Below are 9,620 nucleotides of genomic sequence, written 5' to 3'. Positions count from 1 at the left end.
TGCCTCATTAGAAACACTGCTGATATTTTTCCTCATTGGTTATGTGTAAACACATACTTCCAAATGCACCGGACCTACAAACTGCCAGATTATCTGCTATTATCCAGGTGGTCACGCTCACTGATTATCACTTATTCAAGTGCATTTGATTAATGGCATCTGGTTGCGCAGTTTCCTCTTAACTCCTATGAAAGTGATAAAATTGTACTTTTATTCTACAATTAACACTGTTAGGTTTGTAGCATAAACCTATTCGCTGGAACGTTAAGACAATATAATTACACTGCTAAGCAAGACACAAATAGGCAAAGTTCTTCATGTTACTCGTGCACGGGAGAGAACCGGACAACCGCTTGACTCCAGTTGGTCTCGTCCGTTCTCCCATACACTGTCCTTTTATTGAGGTTACATGAATATGCATAAGTTCATTAACATATGACGTCTACATACAAACAAAGAGTACCTTGCCTGTGTGTGTGTGTGTGTGTGTGTGTGTGTGTGTGTGTGTGTGTGTGTGTGTGTGTGTGGACTGCTGATCAAAGGGTCAAACATCCTTGGTCAGGAAGAGGGTAGCCTCCCCCTCACCCTAGATGGTTCATCCTAGATAACACGGTGAGGAAGTCCTGCAGTTCATCTAAACAAAGAGCACTTAGACTAGAACAGACGCAACTACGTTAATCCTACCATAAAATAATAAGACACGGTATGACCTCTCATGCTCCCAAAGTGCTGTCTAATACACACAAAGTTTGCAGACTATCAAGGATCAAAACCTCTACCAATCTACAACTAATTACAAAACTCTAAGCATATATAAGTAAATATTTCTAAGCATAAATGACAATCAACAATACAAATCTAACATTTCCCCCCTTTTTGACCTTTATGCCTGAAAAGTTCCCAGGTATGAATACCTCATGTCTGACAGTTTCAATGCAAACATTTTTATACTCAACATATGTCAAATCACCCTAAATTACTGAAAAGGTACACAGTTCAACAAATGTATTAGCAGTTATCCCATTCATTGAGCTCATCTCATGGCAAACTGCATCTTACGAGCAAACAAAGAAATTGTTAATTTAATAGTGAAAATAAAAAAGTAACATTTTCAAAAACATCTCAGCTTGGTAATGCTTCCTCCAGGTGTGCACATCACATGTCTCTCTGCAGAGTGGTTTGAGTTCTGCAGGGCGTCATGAATGTCTCTTCCAGTTGTTTCCATCGTTGTCCATAGGACCAGAGTCCAAATGTATGTAGAATAAACATTCAAACATACCAGTTAGTTTTGTTGTTTGTCAACATGGTTCTCAGCTATTTCCAGAGCTGCAGACCTCTCAGCACTCTAGTTTTATGGCCTCCCATTACCTCACTTCAGGCCTTCATCCTGCGAGGGGGATATTTATGACTCCTTCATTGTCCACGCTCTGCAGAGAAACACCTCTGTGGAAAGGGTGCAGGGTTCTCTTGTCTTACTGCTGTTATGATCCCAGCAGCCTTCAGAGTGTCATCGTATGCACAGTATAGTGGCACAGCATTAGGTGATGTTCATAGGAAACTGCTGTCATCACCACCATAGCTTCTGGTTCCTGTGCTTTCACAGAATCATGATGTCATCCTCGAACTCCTTCTGCGCTGTCGATGGAGCTTGGCACGCTCCCCTCATCCCACGAGTTTTCATGTTCCAACGCTGCTGAAGGTTTAAGGCAGAGCACGTCGTACACCTTAGTTGTCTTCCTCAGCGTCAATATTGAATCTTTCATTTTATTTAAAATCTTGCTGTGGGAAGTCTCCTCTTGATTTCCTGGTCCTTGCTGTGGCTCCAAGGTCTGATTTCATGATGGGCCCCAACCAGCTTGATCTTTGACCTCAACCACTGCCTGGTCCTGTCAGCTATGCGCTTCTCACTGGGCCTCTGAAGATTTCTCAGGAGATTACTGCTGCACCTGTATTTCCTTGCTAGGAAGACAAACTATTTGGAGAGTATGTCAACAATCATCAAACCACATTCTTTAGTTCAGTGAACTTCACTTATAGGCCATCAAAGCCTCATCTGAACATGGGTGCACCACTTGCATAGGTTTAATATTTGTAAATAAAACGGCTAATCACACAAATCACTGCAACAATAATAAAAAACATTGTTTAATGTTAATCCTTGGACCCCTCCTCTTGACGCATGGACACACCCATGAGTCAACTCATCAAACCTGGATTCCAGTCTTAAAGAAAAAGATTAGCTAGATCATATCCCAGGCAACATCAGGGCATCTCCTCCCCTGGAGCAGCACCACCCTGGACCTATAATCCTGCAATGAAAATGTTAGTGTGCTTTGCATATTAAGTTTGCTTAACACCTGGCTCTCCCAGGAGCCTGCATACACACCATCATGGCCTGGAAAACAAAATCTGGAAGTAAAATCAAACTCCATACCTGTAAACAATTGTATCATAAGGACAAGAAGCATTCAACATCAGCAAGACAAGTGTCATGTGCAGGTTTTCTCAAATCAGCAAACTACAATTATTTTCATAAGTCACCTCAGACATGGATCATCCCATGTACTCAGGCAACATTAATGTAATCGGTGACTGCTCTTAAGCAAAGTCACTCCACTTATATATTACTATGGGCTCAAAAGTGGCCAGCTAATGAGCCCATATCAAACTACCCCAGAAACACTGTATCTCTTATTTGTTTTACTCATGTCACTTGTCCGTTTCAGCTGAATCTTCCACAGCATTCTCAAAGAAACTAACATTAGCAATACACATTGACTGTAGTCAGACAGAGGTCAGACACAGGTCAACAGGTTCCAGAGGTGCCATAAAAACACCATAAAGTCAACCCTAGCTGTGGAAAGAAGTAACACCAGTTCTCAACACAGGAAATTTCACACATGTTATTCACATTATCAAAGTAACCTTCACATTTTCCCATCAACACAATGCAACAGCATCACCACTCATAACCTGTAAACACAGTTTTCCTCACACATAAACCCAGAAATCCTGTAGTAGGAAAAAACATCAACCAGTTGTCCTGGTATAAATCGCATCATCAATTCACATGAAGAACTGGCATGCTGTAAGAAAAGAAAATGCAAATATTAACGCTTGCGCAGGCGTATGCATACTTTGTCACAGATATCTCTGTGAGCAACTCAAGCCTATGAATAACACACCTGATAAATGCACAGACACAGAAAATGGCATTTAAAAGGTTAAATCATCATGCAACCTCGAGTGTTGCTGTCATCTTTCTGCTCCTGTAAAGGGAAGCACACACAGACTCATCTGCACCCCTGCCAGGCGGGGGTCAACTTCACACAGTCGTGTTACATCAGTAAAGTCTTGTCAGCTTTTGTCAGCTTTTACCAGTCAGTCAGTTTGTTTTCCTTTCACTCACTCATTCATGCATTCATTCTTTCTTTCTTTGCTGATAGTGGAACCTATCGTCGCATTTAGTTTCCACTCTCAGCAAAATGACGTCATTTCAAAAAGGAAAAGAAGAACTTTAGTTTGGATTACATCGCTGAATCCTTTTGGACTGGGACTGTCATTTAATAATTGTCCCAAATAAGTGGCTTTCTCCAGAGTCCATTTAAATGTGGAGAACTCACTTGGCACAATTTTCTCGACGACGTGTAGCATTTTTAATTCCCGACGTGCAGATCTGCTTAAAGAAAAGAAAATAGACAAACAAAATCAGTGCCTGTTCAAAAGATAAAAATGAAAAATAACAGAGATTATCAAACAAAACTTTCAGTGCACTGTGAAAGTATCAAAATAAAAAGGCCTTGTTAAGTCATGACACAAACTCCTCATCTCAGGTAAATCATACCATTAGCATGGTTCATCATACCATCATACTAATCGGCAGGCTCAACTTCACAACAAAAGAAAAATCATCAGCTAGATTCACTCCAAATCAACCATCAGCTGCACAACACACAACATAATCCTAATGTCTTATTAGCTATGAGTTTAATTACCAGGTCTGTGCTCTTCACTCATTTAGGCCACAGATCTATTCTATTCAATTTTCCTTTTCCCTTCATCATAAAACATGTGACATGCTGTCATGCACTTCACAAAACAGTCTGTTCTGACGTATTCAGAGTTGTGTATCTAAATACAGGATTCACTCGCACATCAAAGCAGGAAACTCAGTGTTTTAGAGTCTCTACTCAACACACAACAACTCCAACACATCTCATTCACTCGTGCTAGAATTCAATCACCTTTCATTAATCTAAAACCGATCACTAATTTGCATATCAACTATTAACCCACTAAGTTGACAGGACGACAGAAAAGCATGTTCAAAATAGTATCACAAAAGACAATTTCCCTCATACAGTAAATTACATGTGCTGCCTCAATCAAGCAGGAAGCTTCTCCCAATTTACCATTTTAACAACTAAATTTATTGTCTGATCACTGGTTGGTCAAACCAGGATCTTTTTTCCCACAAAAGTTAAACTGTTGTCCTGCAACCTGGAGAGTCAATTTTTTGCATTAGATAAATTCAGTATTTAATAACAAGTGTCTGCTAAATTGACACTATTTTAACACTGATGAAAGATAACAAGCTAATTTTCATTACATGTGTTTGTGTTATTAGGCAGGTCTAATGCATGTCTGTGGAGCTGCATCTCCAGCAGAGCATGTTCTTAAAGCTGCCTTTCCTACACACTTCTCTGCTATTATTTAATCATTTCTTAACTAATGTGCTATGAGTCTTCATGAGTCATTTTGTGTTTGGAATTGTTAGTAGGGTTAATGCATGTTCTGCTTGTGTGTGTGTGATTTTGTATATGTTTCTATTTTCGCAATGTTTCAGACTCCGTCTCAATTTTCCAACTTAAGCAGTCAGTTTTGTTTTTCCCCAGGTTTGCTAACCCAAATTTTGATTTCCCACATTAAATAATTCCTATGTGTTCTCACCTAGTCTTCTCACTCTGTTGTCCTCTCCCACTTCAACAGTCCAACAGCCGGCAGTTCTCCTTCAGCTTTGTCCTGTGTCCCACTGTCTCTTCTTGCCATTTTACTCCACAGGTGGCAAATATCAAACTCCAACTGTTCAGTTCTCCTCAAACGTTTTCTTCACATGCACAGTGAAGTCACAGCCACTCTCACTATTGTCCTCTGATGCGGTTGACTTCGTGCTAGTGGCTGAAGTGCTGCTGCTGCTGCCTTCCTGGGCGACTTCTTAGCAGCTGCTGCCGGTTTCTTGGCTTTGGCCGCGGCGGGCGTCTTAGCTTTGGTCTCAGTAACCCTGTTCATCTTGAAGGATCCGGAGGCCCCGGTGCCCTTGGTCTGCACCAGAGTGCCCTTCGCCACCAGACTCTTGATGGCGGTCTTGACACGGGCCTTGTTCTTGTCCACATCGTAGCCTCCGGCAGCCAGAGCCTTCTTGAGAGCGGCCACGGTTTTCACAATCAGCTCGCCCACGCTGAGGCCGACCTTCTTGGGCTTGGAAGTCATCGTCTTCTTCTTCTTGGCCTGAACCTCGGCGCAGGGCGTGTTTATGATGGAGCCTTTCCCACCACAGCGCTGGCACGTTGAACGCATCACGAAGGGTCCATTTCTTTCATGTCGCTAGCCAGCATGCTAGCTGCATGTGGCTTGCCCGAGTCACTCAGTCCTTTTTGAGCATTTCAACATGCTGCCACCGCCATCTTGCTCGCCCCTCCGTGGAATTCATCCAATCAGACAGGAAGATGGGTTTGCTTTCTTCTGCTGCTGTTTATCCACATTGCTGCTGCTTTGCTGGGACTTTTTGTGCTCAGGACTTGCTGCTGTCTCTTTATCATGGAGCTGCATTCCTTATCTTCAGGGAGGAGTGAGCTCGCTTGTGAGGTTGAGAAACACATGGCACTGTAAATAAGTCAGCCAGAAACTTGGCCTGCATGTTTCCAATGATGTTAAACTATAACTTTCTTCCGACCGCTGCATGTGGAAAATTGATTCAGGTCTGCTTTTCACCTGAAAGTGACAAACTAAGACATTTCATTATTATCATCACTGCTTAATCAACACATATCTCTCTCTCTCTCTCGCTCTGTGTTTTTGTGAACAGTCCTTTCTTAAAAGCAGAAAATGAAATTATAGTTGTTTTTTTTGGTTGATCAACACAAAACCTTTTTCCTATGATTATTTTTTCCTACAATATAAATTCTCCCTCTTATTCACTCTTTTTTTTTATTTTTTTATTTACAATAGCTGGTGACCTGCAAAATCACCGCTGTCACTCACAATCAAAGGCAATTACTCTTGCACAGTGCACAAAAACACTGTGATGTCAGACACATTCACACTCACTTTGTCATCTGCAAAAATAAATCACATGGCTGATGATATGTGCCATGGTGATCCGTAAATATGATCACCAGTTTATTTAACTATTTTTCAACCCAACAAACAAATAATCAAAAACATGATGCTGATGTTATGAACACTCTACACACAAGTCAAGATGCAGGAAAACTGCTCATGGAAACGTTGCACACTCCAGTTATCACAGTTATCATAGCGCTGTTTCCCTCTCTTAGAGTAGTTCTCAGACAGCTCTCGATCTGATAATGTGTAGCCTGCTCATCAGCTCAGAAGAAAAAAAAAAAACTGCAACGCAACATCACACAGTAGTTGCTCTGCCCACAGTGGCAAAGTCTTACACTTTCATATTCAACTCAGCTTCTCCATCATGTACTTTTAGATGTTTCATACAGGGTTCAGCATATTAGTTGTTTTCACAGGTGTGCTGTATATCTCAACAATGGTTCATAATAAGACGACAGTCTTCCACACAGGTCAAGTGCCTCTATGCACTTCAGTAGTTTAAATATTTATCTATATCACTTCACCTCACATGTCATCGTACTGAATTTAAGCAACCACAAGCGTAATGTAGATGACTTTTAACAACTATCCACCTCAATTACGTCTATGGTCTGGCACACAGGCTGAAGAGTTAACGTTTTGTGTCAGCAAGGGGTGGGGGGACAGCCACCCACCAGAGCATAGCTGCTGATGTGGGCTGGCCTTCTCCACACGCTCTTCAAGGCTGGTGTGTTTTCTGAAAACTTCTAACATTTTAATCTCTTCCATTTTTAAGCCTGCGATTAACCGCACGGCTCAGGTCCGCGTGAAACCCGCGTGACCGCGCTCGCGTGAACCCGCGCAGCTGTGGAGCCGTCGCTCCCTCTCTTTTTTACATAAATACTTTGTGCTGCCAGGAGCAAAGTCCAGCACAAACGTCTGTCTCCCTCCGACTCACTCTTGGTTGCTTAGAAACCCATGATAACAACAACAGTCGGTGTCACAGACCACATGTTCTGCTCCGCACACACTCACACAACAACAACAACAACGACGACGACGACAACAAAAACAACACAAAATAGGCCTATCGTCCAGCACAATCTGGACCCCGCGGAACTTCTCAACGCCCCACAAAGCGGCGGAGAACTCACCTCTAGCCACACAAAGTAGCGAGGAACCTCTTGCTCCACAAAGTAGCAAGGAACCCGGGTATCGCTACACAAAGTAGCGAACTTCTCAACGCCTCACACAGTGGCGGAGACTGCACAACGACACGGTTATAGAGTCGGCCTCTTCTCAACGCCTCACACAGTGGCGGAGACTGCACAACGACACGGTTATAGAGTCGGCCTCTTCTCAACGCCTCACACAGTGGCGGAGACTGCACAACGACACGGTTATAGAGTCGGCCTCTTTAAACTTACTTGGCGTTGCTTAGAGTGTAATATCAGCCCGAATCCCGCCGACCGTCATTCATCGAGGAGAAAAGACAGACCGCGAATCCACAGGAACTTCCCGGCTGACGTCAGGCTTTCAGCGTGCCTCTCCTCCCCTCGGTGAATGCGATTCCAGGGCTCCGGCTCGAAGGACCAATTAATGTTAGGTTTGTAGCATAAACCTATTCGCTGGAACGTTAAGACAATATAATTACACTGCTAAGCAAGACACAAATAGGCAAAGTTCTTCATGTTACTCGTGCACGGGAGAGAACCGGACAACCGCTTGACTCCAGTTGGTCTCGTCCGTTCTCCCATACACTGTCCTTTTATTGAGGTTACATGAATATGCATAAGTTCATTAACATATGACGTCTACATACAAACAAAGAGTACCTTGCCTGTGTGTGTGTGTGTGTGTGTGTGTGTGTGTGTGTGTGTGTGTGTGTGTGTGTGGACTGCTGATCAAAGGGTCAAACATCCTTGGTCAGGAAGAGGGTAGCCTCCCCCTCACCCTAGATGGTTCATCCTAGATAACACGGTGAGGAAGTCCTGCAGTTCATCTAAACAAAGAGCACTTAGACTAGAACAGACGCAACTACGTTAATCCTACCATAAAATAATAAGACACGGTATGACCTCTCATGCTCCCAAAGTGCTGTCTAATACACACAAAGTTTGCAGACTATCAAGGATCAAAACCTCTACCAATCTACAACTAATTACAAAACTCTAAGCATATATAAGTAAATATTTCTAAGCATAAATGACAATCAACAATACAAATCTAACAAACACACACACATAAACTGAATTCATTAACAAAGCGATTAAACATCTAATAAAAATAGCTTAAATCTAAAACTATTTAAAACAAAGTTTGTCTGTTTTCAAATTTAATGTGTCAAACTATTGGTTTTCTAGTATTTGAACTTTTTAAGAAATGTTTTCATTCATTTTTAAGTGATTTAAAAATGATATGAATTACACTGTTTTCATTTGAAAGAAGCAAAGAAAATTACTAAGATTTTGTTGAGTAATTCATCATCATATCCAAGCATGACCCAAATATCTCAAATATGCAGCAGCATGTCCAGAATCCTCATATTTTTACTGACAGAAAATACAAAACTGAACCGACTCTGCTCTTATGTCTCATTATTATCCAAATGATACTCTAACCATTTGCACCTAATTGCTCTGGCAATATTGTCTCTGAACCTCTGTTCCAATTGAGCTCATTAGGATGAAATTGCATAGAGATAGTGGTTTAGATTTGTGGGCTTGCAGCATGCTGGACTGATGGAGCCATTCCTACAGAAACTGCTCTCCTCATTGGTATTCTGCACTTGTCTGCCACACAGACCCATCATAGATCCAGCAAGTAAAAGAAGCACCATTAAGGAGCAGTGGTGATCACTGCTGTAGGACTTAGACACACAAACGCACACACACGTTAGCAGATCTACAGATGAAACATTACCACGCACAGTAAGCCAATTAACTACTACATTCTTTAAGTTCAATATCAAGTTAGTAACAGAAAATTCATCTAGTGGTCAGTGCACTAAATGTTTCACATAACTTGCAGCTGTTCACCAGGAAAATTGACTCCAGTGTTTGTTTTGAAGCTGTGTTCATGGAAAGGCTCTGGTTTGGTCTGAGAATTATGTTCTCTTGGTTTGTTGTCTTGGGGATTTTCCTGTAATTTCAGAGAAATTGAACGTTTTGGAAACTCAAATGAGATCTCTACAGACTGCCAGGAAAAATCAATTGGCTGGTCAAGGCTGTGGTAAGCAAAAACTACACACACACGCACTGAAACACAATCACAGAAATCCAAGAACACACACTTCT

At 41.9% G+C, this 9,620-nt stretch overlaps 1 long non-coding RNA gene and 1 pseudogene across 2 annotated transcripts; both read right to left on the bottom strand.

Moving 5' to 3' along the window:
- Positions 1-2,958: 2,958 nt before the first annotated feature.
- On the bottom strand, positions 2,959-4,212 carry LOC146646823 (uncharacterized). The gene is made up of 2 exons (XR_014908735.1): positions 3,186-4,212; positions 2,959-3,086 (listed from the first exon to the last, which is right to left on the bottom strand). It is a non-coding gene; the product is annotated as an uncharacterized LOC146646823 (long non-coding RNA).
- Positions 4,213-4,781: 569 nt separating this feature from the next.
- Positions 4,782-8,537, bottom strand: LOC146646822 (histone H1 pseudogene; annotated as a pseudogene). Its single transcript, XR_014908734.1, has 2 exons — positions 7,738-8,537; positions 4,782-7,617 (listed from the first exon to the last, which is right to left on the bottom strand). The product of XR_014908734.1 is annotated as a histone H1 pseudogene (transcript).
- Between the last annotated feature and the right edge of the window lie 1,083 nt (positions 8,538-9,620).

Source organism: Rhamphochromis longiceps, linkage group LG19 (assembly GCF_057381845.1).
Source record: "Rhamphochromis longiceps isolate RC_006_pf linkage group LG19, R_longiceps_female_GT1.1, whole genome shotgun sequence".
NCBI lineage: Eukaryota > Metazoa > Chordata > Actinopteri > Cichliformes > Cichlidae > Rhamphochromis > Rhamphochromis longiceps.
Note: the sequence above shows the minus strand (reverse complement) of the source record. Positions and strands in the feature narration are given on the sequence as shown.